Here is a 16,728-nt window from a genome sequence, read left to right on the forward strand (position 1 = left end):
GGGGGGAAGGTAGTGTTTAACCTGAAACCCCAGATCTAGATATCAGATTTGTGAATAGCTGTTGGGGTTGAAGTGGACTGATCCAAACCCCTTGATTGGAATTTCCCTGAATGGTCAATTACAGGTAGTTAAAAATCCAGTTCTTAATTTTGCAGCCTGTTCCCAGCTCCAATGATATTTAACTGAAGTTACCCAACGCCCCATGATGCACTGTCATACAACTTACAAACCCGGATGAACTGATTGTTAAATCCGTACCCAAAAATGATCATCTAAAATATTAAATAAAATGAACCTGTAGGGATTATGCAAACCAGAGATATCCTATTCTTAAACAAAAATGAATAGTTTCCTGCTTCCTGTATCCACCTCACACAATTTTGTACATCAGTTTGGTTTTTGGGTTTTTTTAATTTTTTTTTTTAATCCTTTGAAAAAGCAGAAAATATCTCCTATTGAGTATCTGCACCAGGTCAAGGTGACAAGAAGTTCATCATATGGTTTGGGCTGAAATTTGAACCTGCCTCAGCTGGCTGGACTCTGACTTGCTGAACTGAACCAACACTTTAGGAGATCATACACCATCATATTGCTTCTTCTCAGAGAGAGCCAGAGACTTCCCTGTTGCTAGATGTGAGAAGTGACCCAGAAGAGGGCCTTGACTGTCATGGTTCCCTGTGTCCCAGATTCCACATCAACAATAGGCAATGTCTGTCTGGGTGGAGGGAAGCTACAACCAAGTCAGTTTTCCAGCAGGAACACCAGATAAAGAAGACAGGACATCTGCATCTAAGTAGTGGTTCAAGGGGGAAGCAGCTGCTTAGGGGAAGTAATCTCTTCACTTAGTAGAAGGGTTCTGTAAAAATGTCTTTGTCTTTTGTTTTCTACATTTGCGTTGTTGTCTGTCTTTGACTAAACAGGCAGGAACTGAGGATCTTGTTCTGAAGGGGTTTGTTTGCTCTGTCTGACAATAAATCCTAAACCCTCCTTGTAAATTGAGATTTTTTTTCTGTTTAATTGTTCTTGTGTATTTGTGAGGAGGAGGAGTGCTTGGAACTGGGCTCTGCCACATTACCCCCATAGAGTCATATCTTATCACACCCTGGTCCACAAGGTCGTCAAGACTCCAACCCAAGAGTGCAGCAATGTGGTGAGGCTGGCCAAGAAAGAGCCAGCTGCTTTCTATAGCTATCCTAGAAACAACATATGCAGTGGAACCCATGCCCAGAGTGTGGGTTTAGAATTGAGTTTGCCATACTTTACATACAAAGCTTGGTGACCCCCATTCAGTGTGCCCTGGATAGACATCCAAAGGTTCTCTGTTTACAGATTTCCATCAACTTTGCTTTAGTTTAGAAATGAAATATTTTGTTATAAAAGTGGTACCTCTGCATTGAGCATGACAGGAATAGAAGAATCCCCATGAGATAACTAGTCTATAACAAGGGATTTTTTTGCTTTGTAAACTGGCTTTACGATGAGAGAAGAGTGGATGAAGTTTTATTTTGGGTAACAAGGAAGGGATCACATTCAAAAAGTCAACTTTGTGCAAAATAAATCCTGCTTTTTTACTACTGATATGATGAAGAGGGACCATAACTGATAGTGAGATTTTCACGGGGTGAAGACAAATGTTTTATTACAGTAGGCCTTTGGAGCCCCAGTCATGGAGCAGGGTCCATTTGTGCTAAGCACTATATAAACACACGAGCACAATATAAGAAGAAAACTTGAGGGTGGCTTGATTGGGTAGTGGGGTTTTAAAGTAGTCTTTAAGTAGGTTGGATAATTTAAATATTGCTTTGTTAGGTTCACCTAGATAAATGACATAAATCAAAAACATTTTCAAATGCAGATTTCTCTTTCTGATCTGCCTGCTCAACCAATCTTCCTTCCATACACCCTTGCCTCGTGAGCCTGAGTGGAGTGAACTACGAGTCTTTCACTTGAATCGTTTATATTTTATGAAATTCCCATAAAATATGAATGCTGTTGGGGCAGCCTTTATAACTCTAATAGTGTATGCTTATTTTAAAATGGGTTTTTCTTTATGGCTAAGAGCCACACATGATGTAATCTCCACTTGAATTAAGGCTTGAGTGCACTGACCTGTTTGAAAGGAGAACTGTTGCTTTAGTAGATCTGGATGTAACAGTTCACTGGACTCTCTTGGGAATGGGGCCTAGGGGAAAGTGATGTTTAGGAGAGAGTTTCTAAACAGAATGGAAATTCATTAGTTGGAGACTAAAAATGTATGTGGAGGCATAGCTGTTTAGCCTCGTTTTGAAAGTGCAGAATCGATGATGATTATTCTGTCTCTCTGCTTGCACAGAATGGTATGACCTTCGTGTCTGATCTGGGATATATGCATCTCCATAGGCTCTTGCTATTCATGCCTTTGAAGTATTGTGGAAATAAACTCTTCTGACAGCATGGTACTCATCTAAATCTTTGCAAAACAGCCTATGTTTGGTTCATGTTATGGTCAAAGCTATTATGAAAATAAGTCTCCAAAGTGACATGTATAAAAAGGCAGTTTGTAAGATAAAGCTGATGTGTTACTTTGGCATCCACTGCAGCTTGGGATGGTGTGAAATAAAATTCCTATTCACTTGGCCTATTGCTCAGTATAGCCGTGCCTTGCCAAGTGCTATAGGTGAGAAATGTCACGGAACCCAGTGAGAAATACAAGCCAATGTGCCCAGAAGTTAAAAAACAAATCCTGGAAAGCTTTATCTTAAATTTTCACTATCTCGTCTTGTTTCCCCCCTCTCTGCCAGGGAGTTCTGTACCCTCACACACAAGGAACTAAAGGCTATTGGAAGACATGTATATCTCATGCTGTTATGAAGTGTAGTGCAAATAAGCCAGGATGTAAATATCTGCTTGTTCCTATGGTACACAAAAATTACATGGTTATCCTGCCTTTAGTTTAAATGCTTGGAAGAATTTAGATTGGATTGCCTGGAAATGACTGACTGATCTTGCCTTGAGTACTGTCTTGTTTCCATTCATACCAAAACCTGGATAACTGAGCAAAAACAACAAAATATGAAAAGGAGACTAGAGAGAAGAAAAATCCTCTAATTATGTTATAAAACTTCCTCCTGTCTGTATTAACATAAGAATGGGTCAGAACAATGGGCCATCTAGCCCAATGGTCAGTGCTAAAGGGAATGAACAGAACAGGGCAGTTATCGAGTGATACATCCCGTCATGTAGTCCTAACTTAGGGTCACCTGGAGCATGGTGTTACATCCCTGACCGTCTTAGCTAATGGCCAGTGATGGACCCCTCTTCCATGAACTTAGCTAATTCTTTTTTTAACTCAGTTATACTTTTGCCATGGCAACAGGTTCGCTGTGTGTTGTGTGAAAAAGTATTTCTTAGGTTTGTTTTAAACCTTCTGCCTATTAATTTCATTGGGTGACCCCTGATTCTTGTGTTATGGGAAAGGGTAAATAGCACTTACTTTCTCCACACCATTCATGATTCTATAGACCTCCGTCATATCCCCCCTCCTTAGCTGTCTCTTTCAAGACGAACAGTCCCAGTCTTTTTAATCTATCCTCATGTTAAAGCTGTTCCATACTCCTAATCATTTTTGTTGCCCTTCTCTGTACATTTTCAAATTCTAATATATTGTTTTTGAGATGGGGTGATCAGAACTGCATGCTGTATTGAAGGTGTGGGCATAGCATGGCTTTATACAGTGGCATTATATTTTCTGTCTTATTATTTGTCCTTTTCCTAATGGTTCCTAACGTTCTGTTAGCAACAGTCAAAAAAGCTGCACATTGAGCAGATGTTGTGAGAGCATTAGCCGTGTTGCCTCCAAGATCTCTTTCTTGATTGGTAACAGCTAAATTAGAATCCATCATTTTGTATGTGTAGTTGGGATATGTTTTCCGGCGTGCATTTTTTTGCCACGTCACTGTTCACCCCCTTTTCCAGATCATTTATGAATATGTTGAACAGCACAGATACAGTACAGAACCTTGGGGGACCCCACTATTTACCTCTCTCTGACCTACCTTTTATTCCTACCCTCTGTTGCTTATCTTTTAACCAGAGACTGATCCATGAGAGGACCATCCCTCTTATCCCATGACTGCTTTCTTTGCTTAAAAGCCTTTGGGGAGTGACTTTGTCAAGGCTTTCTGAAAGTTCACGTACATTGTATTGACTGGATCGCCCTTGTCCACACACTTGTTGACACTCTCAAAGAATTCTAATAGATTGGTGAGGTATGATTGTCCTTTACAAAAGCTATGTGGATTCTTACCCAGTATTAAAGAAGGCAGCTAACTTATATACACACACACACGGTATGCGTGCTTATATGCACGTATATGTATGCCATGAAGTCTCCAGAAGATAGTGAAGAAGTAGCCCCTGGGTTTATCATCTAAAGGAGCCTGTTACTGTCCACTCTGGAAAGCGTAATACTCAATTATGTTTCTAATGTACTCTGAAAATTTTGAACTACATATGCACAGAAAAAAACTAATAAAACCTTTTAAATTGTCTATTTCATCACTAGATTCAGAGTCTGTTCCTAGGTGTGTGTGCTCAAGCTCTTAGGGAAAAAAAATGACCTTTTAAAGCCATGCTCAAATAGACATGAGATCTCATTATATCCGGCTGTATTATTGTCTGGGAGGTTATTGGGAAACAAGGGTTTATTTGAGTTACTGACGATATTATTTGCTGATTGCTAAGTACTGAATTAACAGCACATGCTGTTTTTTATTTTTGTTTTTTAAGGTGTCTGAGGGAACCCTTTCTGGTTTATCTCCTGGTTTTTAATCTCATAATAGAGAGAGGTTAGGGAACCAAATCGTCCAAGGGTAAAGAATGAAGATGTCATGTGGCTTATATTCTATGAATAATAAGATGATCCAGTTAATCTCTAAAAACAACATTTCTTTATTTTTCTTTTTTACTTTTGTTTAATAAATGGTTACAAAGAAGAAAAATGAAATCATGATAGCTAGGCATACATATTTGTTCATTTGCAATCTCTTAGCAGCATATTACATCATCATAATTTAATAATTAAGGTAAGTTACTTCTTATCTTACTACTAAGATAAGTTAACTTAAGTCTTAATGCTTCAGCTTTGTTTATGTTTATAATATGTCTTCTACAAGATTTGTGGTCTGGCCTTTTAGCCCTTACTCAGGTGAATAGTTCCGCTGTCTCCAGTGGGACAACTTACATTTATAAGGGCTTCAGGCTCGGGCCAGTAGATTTTAAGTTTAATTTAAAAAACAAATGAAATTCTCCTCTTTCTAATCTCAAACTATTGGCCTTGCTGTGATTATTCAGAGTTAATACCGTAATTTAATTCTAAAACCGTGCATACAATATGTCAGTATATTTACATTACCTTTCTCTGATGTACTTCTTTGTTGTAAGTGGTCTAAGACCAGCGTACAAATGTCTTTCATGGACTGTTTGTTTAGCCTAAGCAGAGTATTACACAGAACTAGGCAATGCTATATGTGTCTCAAGAGTTGCAGAAAAAACTGAATTAGTATTAGAGAAGCATTATGCTCATGTACTTATAGACTATATCGTAGTGCATCTCCACAAGGTGGCAGAGTTAACTGTAGCATTTGCTGAATTTGATGTTTTTAACCATGCAACTAGGGTGACCAGACGTCCTGATGTATGATCGGGACGCCATTTGTCCCGATATTTTGCTTTGGCAGCAGTCTGGCTTTTTTTTTTTTTTTGCTTGGGGCGGCAAAAAACTTAGAGGCGGCTTTGGTGGTGGGGTGAGCCTGTGGCTGCCCCCCCCATGTGTCCCAATATTTTGTTCTTGTCATATGGTCACCCTACATGCAACCCTAATGTTTTATAACAGAAGGCCAAATTCTGTCTGGCTCTTAAATGGGTGCATATTGGGTGGAGGGTATTAGAAGCCCTTATTTCTCCCCTTATTTTTCCTTCTTAAGGGTCAGACAAAATTGGAGCCTCCGTGCTTTCGAGAGCACAGGACCTGCTCCCCTGTTTTACTGATAGTTGTATCTAACAAGGTCGGGTCATAGTTCCCCCATGGCTTCCCAATCCACCCAGCACCAACCAGCAATTGGGGTGACTAGACAGCAAGTGTGAAAAATCGGGACAGGGGGTGGGGGGTAATAGGAGCCTATATAAGAAAGACCCAAAAATCAGGACTGTCCCTATAAAATCGGGACATCTGGTCACCCTACCAGCAATGCTTGCCAGCTGTACAGGGAATGTGAGCTGCTTTCCACAAAGGAGTGTAGTAAAAGAGAGTCTCCTGGAGTTCCTTGTGCTGTTCCCCCTTCTATTCCCCCTCCCCCATCCTTTGGTTGCTAGGCACTGATACTTGATTGTAGATGTACTGACAAGGGGTAGTCCACAGCATCGAGGAAAAACTAGCAGATGTTACCAGTCTTAGGAACATTTGAGCTGTATTAATTCCCCAGTGTTTCCCCTGTGTGTTTTTGGAAGGGAGAATCTGGAAGATCCCAGCCCCCTCCAACTTTGCAAAGCTGCAACAAGTAGACAGTATATAAGAGCCTTTGAGAAAGTTATCAGGGGCAGTGGGGGAGAAAAAAGGGATGTTGAGATGCAACTCTGCTCCCATTCCGTCCTGACTGGCTCCTTTCTATGCACAGATGCACATGGCCATGTGGGACACTTATTTTCATTATTGTTTACTTTCTACTGTTCTGTCAGTAGCATTGTGATATAAATTTAGCTGTTTCAGTGTTGTTTCTGGTCTGTTTTACTTTCATATGCCAATGTATTGGCACAATGCTGCAATGTGTGGGGTCCAAACACTGAAAGCAAAATTACTTAAGAATCTGTATTTCCCCTGGAATAAGAAAACAATGTATAGCATCACCTACTGGCCTCTAAGCTTTGCAAAACACTGTATTCTTTTATTTTATTTTATTTTTTTTACTAACCCTGCATTTGAGTCTGGTTTGAGCATACACTATCCCTTTATTTCTACTAACACAGCATGTGTTTTTGCAGAGGAACTTCAAACAAATCCCCTCTTTTATAAATTGTCACATCACTGCTGTTTGTTGTGATATCTAATTTTCATAAGGCTTTAAAATATATCTGGATTATTTAAAGTTTTACTCTTTGCAAACTCTTTTCTTTCTCACTTTATTTTGGTTTCTATTAGGATGAGGTTGTTTGAGAGCCTGCTACATGCTGTAAGACGCAGCAAAACACAACACTGTATTCCCGGCTCACCGCCTCCATTGCAGGGGCAGACAGGTGGTGATGTCCTGTCACCATGACTACCTGCAGCCCTCAGAGAGGGCTCTGCTAAGATGATTCTGAGTTGCTGGGGGAGGGGCATCAGGCTATGCTAACACTACTTGTGGGATGTTTCACATTGGTTGCGCTATATTATGAGCCTGACCTACAGTGTGTGTGTGTGTTCTTCTGAGACAACTTTATGCGGGAGTGAAAATAAGAACACATCATGTCAGAAAGAAACAGTGGAACATTGTCAGTATTCTTGCTTTTGGGTACCACTGCACCAGGGCTTCTACCCCTAGTACTCACAGGATGAGCTGTTTATCATAAGCTGTACTCATTTGCTATCAGTTTCTTTCTCCTACCTCAGTTACATCAATTCCCTGGTGTGCTTACTCAGAATTTTTTTTAACTCCAGAGGAACACAGTCTCTTGGTTCCTCAGCCAGAAGCCTTTGACAAGAGGCAGCTCACATACTAATTTTGATTAGAAATGTTTGTTTGAAATGGTATCAAAACATAAAAACAACAGTGGAAAAAGTCAACAGATTCTCTTCTCCAAACAAACAAGTTTATAAGCCAAAAGAGGAAAGAGCCAGAAAATTATGCAAAATTTTTGGTGGTAAATTTCAGCCAGCAGATTTTAATAAACACAGCTATTATAGAATTGAAGGCACTCCTGTTTGGGGATGGGTTCCTTGTGTTTTCCCCCCGACCCCTTAGGCTTTTTGATACCCTCAAGGAGACTCCTGCACAGGAGGATGGCCCTTGTGTCACTGAGCATAGTGGGTTTTTGCTGGCACTGGTAACGGCAGGGTCAGAGTGAACCTAACAAGAACTGGGTAGTTGTAATGTGGTATTGTATTTGTGGTTTTATCACAAATTGATTTCCTCCAAACTCTACTATATTTTTATCTCTCTGTCAATCTAGTCTGCTTCTGTTTCTAAGATGTCTAGTATCTTAGTGGTATCTAAGACATTTAATCTATGATTCCATGAATTGTTTGAAACAACAATAAACAATTCATGGATTCATAGATTATAAGACCAGAAAAACTGATCTGGACCTTGTGTTTTTGTCTGTTCCAAAAGATGACACGCTTATTAACACTGTGCTTGGGCAAGAATTCAGTAATGACTCAGAAGGAAGAGTGCTACCTTGTGAATTACTGGCTCTTTTTTCCTGGAGGTGTCCCATCCATGTTCTGGCCTGATCTGGCCTGGCCTTGCCTTCTTTAAACTTAGGAGATCTGATGTGATCACAGCTTGAGCTGGTATCACAGCAGGATGCTTGTCAGTTTCATTCTACTCCTCCCAGCTGTGCTCAGGGTGCACTGTTTGTATCAGTACAGGCATAGTTCTCTGCTACTGAAGGATAGGTTCTGTGGTGGGGTGAAGAAAAAGAGACAAACTTTGACAAGGAGGATCAAAGAGGCAAATGGTATAGACTGAAAAATGGAAGAGGACTGAAAAACTGAAGAGAAAGGACAAAATAAACAGAGGGGAGGCTGACTTTGTGGTTTAGTGACAAAGTATTGATTTAATTTATTTATTTGGATTTTTACAAGCTATAATAAGAGCACCCACCCCATGCTGTAGATACCCTTGACAATCTTTTAAAATACATTAAACAAACAGACCTTTCAGTTACCCCAGATCAAATCACAATAACCCAGCAACAAGATAAATATAATAGAAATGAATTGACCCTACACACAAGGCTGAGGCTCCCACACCACTAGCAACCACTAGCCCTAACTGGTATCGATGAGGCCAAGGGGAAAAAGCTGGTCTTGCAGCATGCCTTAAAAGCTAATAAACTTTGGGCTGCTATTTGACCTTGAGAGGAAATGAGTTCCAAAAGGCAAAAACCCTAACTGAAAAGGTCTTGATAGCCCCCTCTCTCTTATACTGATAGGGACCAGCTTGTGTGCCTCTGCTGGCCACAACTCAGGCCGTAAATCACATGGAAATGATTTCTTGCAATAAAGGCCTTCTCAGTAGGCACCCAACCAGCAGTTCCTTTCCGCTAAAAAATTAGGACAAAATAAGAGTGAGAACAATTCCTGCCCCTTTTCTGCTACAGCAATTGGATATAATGTAAACTTCCCTTCAGGAGTCCCTGATCCCATTTTAAAAGAAAAAAAAGTATGCATGCAAAGAGCAGGCAGTTAATATAATGGGAGACAACAGTTAACCTGAAGACATTACAAAGAACTTTTAATAGAGATAACATAACAATTTTTAATTTATGTTCCATTAAAATGTTGTGTTCAAACCTCTGAGATGTCACGGGCATCAGGAAACCCCTTACGATGAATGAAAAAGTGATGAACTCCAGAGGCTCAAAGTACCTAATTTCAAACCGATTTTGTGAATTTATAAAGCTTGTTGTGGAATTCAGATGTAATTCAGATAGGAAGATTCCAGAATTGTCAGTCTGTGTGTCACTCTGAAGCCTAGAATGTCTGTTGAGTCACTGTAAAGCAATGAAAAGAGCTACAAGCAGAGTAGAGAGCTCTTTTTGTTTATAATATCACCAGGTTCAGTGATCAGTGGGATTTGCAATCTGTTACTGTCCAATTTTTAATTTCTCAGCCATTTGTAGCTTTTTTGTACTTTACAAATTATACCTCCATGACAGCATGTTATGTTAGTAAATGGTAAAATACTTGACCTAAGGAAATTCACATGGTACTTTCCTGTGTCACGTATGAAACAGTAAAAGAAAGTCATTACAAAGTGACTACTTAAAGTGGTAAATGGCATCCTTTGTGTGAGGTTTTTTTTAAATGTACAAAGAGCTATTGTTCAGTTCTTGGAATGAAAGGTACAGCTCTTTTACATATATTTGTTGGGAATGCCCCAAAGCAGAATAATATTGGTCAAGCATTTTAAACCTTGTTATGGATGTAATAAATAATCAGAGGATCCACTTGTGCTTTTGGATTGCTTGTATGAAGACTTTCCCGCTCCATAATCACAGTTTTTTGGGTTTTTTTGAAAGCGTCAAAGTCTGGGCTGTCACAGTTCAGGGAAACGGCACCCGTATTTCCCTCTCATGAGCCACCAAGGGCACCCATTCTTCAGCTTCAAGTTCCCCAGCTATCACCTCTCTCCTTCCTGGCTGACGTATTTGCAGACAGCACAGTTCCCTGCCTACCCTGTGATATCCCCAAAAGGCAGACTGCCTCAGTAGGCCCGCTTTGCCTTCTCTTCAGAGTCTGGTAAACAGTGAATGGTAAACAGTGTAATTACCAGAGTTAAATTACCACACAGCTCTTTCTGAGCGAGCATATTTATTCTTAGGGTAAAAGCATTACAAAGAAAACATATGAAAACAATAAAAGAACCTACACTCATGCTTATAAATTTACCAGAGATTACTCCAACTCCGCCAAGGGCTCTGGCTGGTGAACAGTCCTTCAAATCCCACACAGGCATTTTCCTCCAGTTAGCAGTCCATGACTCTTTTTGCTTAGAACAAGAAACCCCATGAATCTGATATTTACTCCTTTATGCCATTTGGGCCTTTTGATCCTGGGAATAGGTAATTCGTAGACAAAGGTCCCTTACCCAAGGTAAGGCTTCAAAAAATCAGGTCTAGAAGTGGGCATTTGCTTTCCCTTCCTCCCAAGTATTTCCTAGGAAATGTGCTTAACTAAAAGTTCATTCTTGTCTTAGCCCATCATTTAAAATAGCTCTTTGAAAATCATAACACTTCCCAAGGTTTACATTAGTTGTGTTCCGAAGGTTTACATTAGTTGTATGCCAAGATGCATACAATAGCACATAAAGATTTGCATTTTTAATATGATTAGCTCCTAAGATACTTCAACTTAATTCAGTAAGGTTTGTCTAAGATATTGCAGAAAATTCCCATACCTGTCACATAGTTTAGCAGAATTTTGGAAGATGAGGAAGCCTTTTGATTATATGTCATGGTTCAGAAGAGTATGGAATATTCTTAGACTAGAAAAGCTCACAAATGAGCTGAAATGGAGGGTAAGAGTTTCTTACAGATCTGATTTCTGATTCTAAAATAACAAAGAATAAATTAACAGAAGCAAAGACCTGGGAAATACAGAAATATTTTCATGTAAAACATTTACAATCTCTAGTGTCTGCTCTGGCAACATAAAAAATTCATAGAAATGATGGCTGTGAAACTACTTGTCACGTGTTAGCCCCACCACCAAAAATTGCTACTGTGGTATATTCTAATTTGAAATGCAAAAATGATTTTTTTCTTTGTATCTGCTTTAAAATCTGTAAAATATAAATAAAAAACTTTAAACAAAAACAACAGGCTGTAAAATTGCCACAAACATTTACCAGACCAGTAAAAAAAAAATGGACTGCGCTGCTCTTTACTGTGACTGATATTAAAAAAATATTTTATTCTACTCCTCTTTTTTTTAAGCAGCTCTGGCCAAGTATTTGTTATAAAATTAAATTATTATAGGGGGAGCTGCTAATGAGCTTTATATTCAGGTTATCACTTTCTGTTATATGTAATAAAAGTTTGAAACGTCAAGAAAGGTAAGGGGCCAAAATCACAACTCTGCTGGGCTCACTTTACACTGGTCTGCAAAATGTAAACTTGCTGGCTGTGGGCGGTAGAGGATTCCCCCATGGGCAGGGTAAATCATCTGGTAGCACAGGACCCCTCAGGCACCAGTTTATATACCACCAACTCCCCAGATATAGGGGCAGTGGCTGGGATATTCCTCATCCATGTGCTTTTCTGGCTGCTGGAATGGCTCTATTTTATTTCAGAAACTGGGACAATGCCTGGAGGCACTAGGATTAGTGAAGTACGCAAGTGGTTTAAATCTTACCTTTGCTTTCCCTCCTTTCCCTCCCTGTTTAGCTGAGCACAGCTTGACTGGACCAGTGAATCTGCCTCTGGAAAATAACAGACATATGCAAAAGGAGGTAGCTACCTATTTGCAAATATTACAAATGCAGTATTGAAAATGCAGCCATGAAGCAAGCAATATCAAATTCAGACTATCCATGGTATCAAATCCTGTGGGCAAGTCACACAAAATGCAAATAATAATAAGGTAGAATAAAAATCATTGCCTGCCCTGATTTCTGCACAAACTCTGCAGCACTTGAATTAAGGATGTGACTGATGCAGGTGGGAGGTGTTAGGCAACATACTTTCTACACAGCAAGCACTCATTAAAGTAGAGCAGGATATACCAGTTTTATTCCTTATCTGGAGCTATTCTGGCAGCATAGGATATTGAGAGGAGTCTTCTGCCACCCTGGGGTCCAGTCCACGCTGCCAAAGAGAAGTGCCCCACCAGGATTTGTGGGTCTGCTGTGTGCCATTCCAGGCAACATTCCTTGCCCTTTACCTTTCTTTTTGTGGCTATAGCCTACATCTAGTGACAACTCAAGATGCCTGGTTGAAGGAGGGGCAATTTACACAGCCTTCAGTTTGCACACTTCCTGACGTGCTTCCAGATCGCTCTGCGCTTTGCTTGGAGACATAGGATATGGCCTTTAGTATTGAGGAGCGACAAAAAGCTGTTACCTTTTCTGCATCAATTTCCTGCTTCCCTCCATGCTATGCTCTCGTCATTAGATCCAGCCAGGGCTGTGTACGGCATGCATAAGGGCTCAGTGCTCCCTGCAGAGTCCTAAAATGAAGCCCACAGCCACCTTCTCCCTGTAACTGCAGGATAAGAACAAATGTGATTAATAGCAAATTTTTGTGGCTGATAACCTCAGTTAAGCAGCTTCTGTTCCTCTAGCAGAGAAGGCAGGAGCACAAGCATATATGATAGCTGTGTGAAATTATTACTGATAAAGTTTTATAACTAGGTATGTAACTTAAGTGTGGGACGACAGCTCCTGGCACATTACTCATATGGCTCTGGGAGTTGCATAAGATGAGCACCGCTGGGTTAGGCCCACTGACTAGTATGAGCCACTCTTTGTTAGGAGTGTTAAGACTTCACAGAGTTTGCATACTTTGCCGTAAGCATGCACCTGGGGCCATGCTTTTTAAATGCATGCCTGTCATTTTCCACACTGTGAGGGTGAAGGAATGTTCAGTTACATATTGGTGCTAGAAGTAGTGAAATGGCTACAAATTTGCCACATCATAGAATCATGTATTGTAGTATTAAGAATAAATAGCCCAGCGACATAGGAGTTGTCAGGAAAAGCATGTGGCGTCATAGAATAACAAACGTACCATGTCAAAACTAGTAATTTAGTGGTGTGCAAATTACAGATGTCCTCTGTTGCTTTTTGTAGGACATGTATATTTCATATTAGAGCGAGGAATAACTGTTTTGGCTGACTCCATTTTTTTTTCTTTCTCATCCCTGAGTGTATTTGTGTGTGGAAAAACTTAAAATGGCATTGGTTATGCTAGAAAATGTACTTAAGTGTAGAGTGCTTGGCATGGCTGCCCGCTTGACTGCTATAAATTGTTCATGATATGTCTTTTCTTGTGTGCATCAACCACAGTTCTTGCTGCAGAGATGCATGTGATCTGCCTTCTCTCCTGAGAGATGGTAATATGCTTCAGTTTACTTAGGTTACTGCAGTACAATTTATTTTCTTAGACTAAGATTCATATTTCATAGCATAAGGACTGAACTATTTAATGTTGTAAGTAATGGAGGGTATGCTCTGCATCAGGGAGATAAAATGTATCTGTTCTCTGTGATGTGTGGTGGAAATAGATCAATGCACATTCACACCATCCCCCACTGAAACTGACATTAATTATGACAAGCTAGTAAAAACAAGGACTTTCACAGTTAAAGATCAGCTTTGACACACACACACAAAGGACACAGTGAAGTAGCTGATAAGTTGAGCTGGTTGAACTATTTATTATGTATATTTGTTATGAATTTAGTCTCTTTTTGGCTAGCAAATTTTTCATGGACCAATCCTGATCTTTTCAAATATATTCATTAGCGTTTGCTGAACAATTTGGACAAGTGATTATCAGATGATGGGTTCTTTGAATTGCTTGCTTTGACATTTATTAATTATTTGTGTGGTGAAGCTGGTTACCTCAATCACAGTTGCTCTTTGAAGCTCCAGCACTGTCTTTTCCCCTGTCCTCAGTTTCTTGGGTTTCCTGTAGGTGTGACTGGTTGTGGTGGAGTGTCTTTGTGAGCGTGAGGGGTATGTGGGAAGGGGAAAGAGTACATGTGGCTTGCTGGCTCTGTGTATGGATGGCCAGCCTTCACATACAGACATGCAGGGCAGTGAGAAGGATCTAACTCCATGTTTGGGGTCCCCTGGGCTGCTACTCACTGGGCTATGGCTGGCTTTCAGTGTCCCTGATCTGGAGGTGTGGCTCTCCCTAACACCACAAACTCTGCTCCTCTCTTGGCAGCTTTCATTTATTGTGCACCTAGAAGGCCTGGGCCAGACTCTCCAATCCCAGTTAAGTAAGAGAGAGCATTGGAAGAAGATGAGAAGGAATAGGTTTGACTTGGGTTACAGGGAAGGAGAAGGAATGGGTTTGGATGTACGTACAGAAACACCTACACAACATCCTTCAGATGTCTCGTCATGGTAGAACTACGAGGACTGCACGGACAGTATTGCTCATGTAAGCGGGGAAATAGTCCCGCTATTGTGGGGAACTTTCCTGGCTTCTGCACTACCCCGGTGAAGTGGGCTAACGAAAGGATCTGAGTCATCGCTTCCACTTCCTTTACCCAGTGGCCTCCCTGTCCTTGAGGACTCCCCTTCCACTCTCCTGTCTGGCAGAGTCCTCATAACCCCAACAAGGCTGTGTCCAGGATTCCTGGGGGGCTCGACCCCCAACCCTGCTGTGGTCACCTAGGACAGGGGCTAGGGTGTCCCCACTCCGGGGTACTCTCTCTGCACTGGGCACGTCTCTGACCCACTGATCATTACATACAAGTTAAAGCAAATGCAAATTATTTAATCAACAATTAATTTAAAAAAGAATAAGGAAAAATGGGAAAGGTTAAAAGAAACACATCAACCTGCTCTGTGGCAGGGAACATCACAAACAGTGTCTCTGGAATGTCAGGGCAGTTCAGTCTGTTCCTTGTAAGTCCCAGGCCCCCTTCTCAGGCCCTGGCTGTGCTGCAGGTATGCTGTGGGTTGGACACTTGCTCTGGTGGTGGCCACACGCTCTCAGGCTCTAAGTGGTAGGACCCTTCTTCCCAGTGTCGCCCCCACCCTGTCGGGGTTACAATCCAAGCCTGGCTGCAGAGTCTCTTGGCTGAGGCGTCTCCCTGTGCTGGGCCCGCTGCCCAGGGTCCCCCTCGCTCTCCCCAGCTGCTCACCGCACCCAGCTCCAGCCCCAGCTCCACCACTCTGTCTCAGCGCTGCTGCTGCTCTGCCTCCAGCTCCCTGGGCTGCTTCTTTGGCCCCTCTGCCTCTGGTTGCTACAGCTCTGCTCCCAGGACAGGTCTGCTCTGCAGGCTGCTTCTGTGACTCTGCTCCCAGCACTGACCTGCTTCGTGGGCTGCTTTTCTGGCCCCTCTGACTCTGGTTGCTGCAGCTTTCTTCCCAGGGCAAGTCTGCTCTCTCTGGGCTGTGCCTCTGTCTTTGGGGCTGCAGCTCTGCTCCCAGGACAGGGTCTGCTCTCTCTGGATCTGGCACAGCTCTGATCCCCAGCTCAGCTTGAGCCCCTGCTTTCTCCTTAGCTCGGTCCCACTCTGTCTGACCCAGGCAAATCCAGCTCACACGGAGGATGGGACCTCTCTGGCCTCCTGACTCCCTGATTAGCCTGCCCGCCCTGTCATTCAGGCTGACCTGGAGCATTGGCCTCTCCCTATTGTTCCTGGGGACTATCAGTTTCAGGGTCCTGATTCCCCATCGACCATTTCCCTTTTAGTACTGGGAGCTAGCCAACCAGAACACCCCCACTGAGTGTTAGTAAGGGGGCAACAGTCCCCTTACACTCAGGCTGCTTGAGCCTATGATTCCACTCCTCGAAGGATGCGGGGCAGCTCAGACCTCTCAGGGTTTGGCTCAATACAAGATCATTTCATATTTTGATCGGCATAGTTTTACTTTGCATAAGTGATCATTTCCATAATAAAAGTCCATATGAAAATATGTAATAGTTGTTATACACAATATTTTTTTAATCTACAGAAGATTTTAGAAACATATTGGGCTTCATTGTGCACTAATCACCTGTCAAATTTTGTTTTACACAAATTTTGTGTATGAGCAATGGAGTGCTGAAGAGTATCTGAAACTACCTTATAAAATAATTTCAAACATTACTGTGCATTAAGGGTGTCTTCTCTCTAAGGCTTAGTGCAGTATTGTTCTCCTTTGCTCTTTATATTTGTCAGTTGCAGTTCATTACTGACCTTAGGATCCAAAGCCCTTAACAATTATAAAACCCACAGTTCAAGCCACAGGGTCTCATCCAGCCAAAATTACACATAAGCAACTTTTGAAGAAATCGTAAAAGTCAGTTTCATTCTACAAATTACCT

General features: G+C 41.4%; 1 long non-coding RNA gene across 1 annotated transcript in view; it reads left to right on the forward strand.

The window, feature by feature from the left end:
- LOC122462467 overlaps nt 1-999 on the forward strand; it is a 47,477-nt gene extending 46,478 nt beyond the window's left edge. The window contains exon 5 of the long non-coding RNA XR_006285011.1: nt 604-999. This is a non-coding gene — a long non-coding RNA (uncharacterized LOC122462467). The remainder of the gene's footprint in view (nt 1-603) is intronic.
- The last annotated feature ends 15,729 nt before the right edge of the window (nt 1,000-16,728 follow it).

Source organism: Chelonia mydas, chromosome 11 (genome assembly GCF_015237465.2).
Source record: "Chelonia mydas isolate rCheMyd1 chromosome 11, rCheMyd1.pri.v2, whole genome shotgun sequence".
Classification (NCBI taxonomy): domain Eukaryota; kingdom Metazoa; phylum Chordata; order Testudines; family Cheloniidae; genus Chelonia; species Chelonia mydas.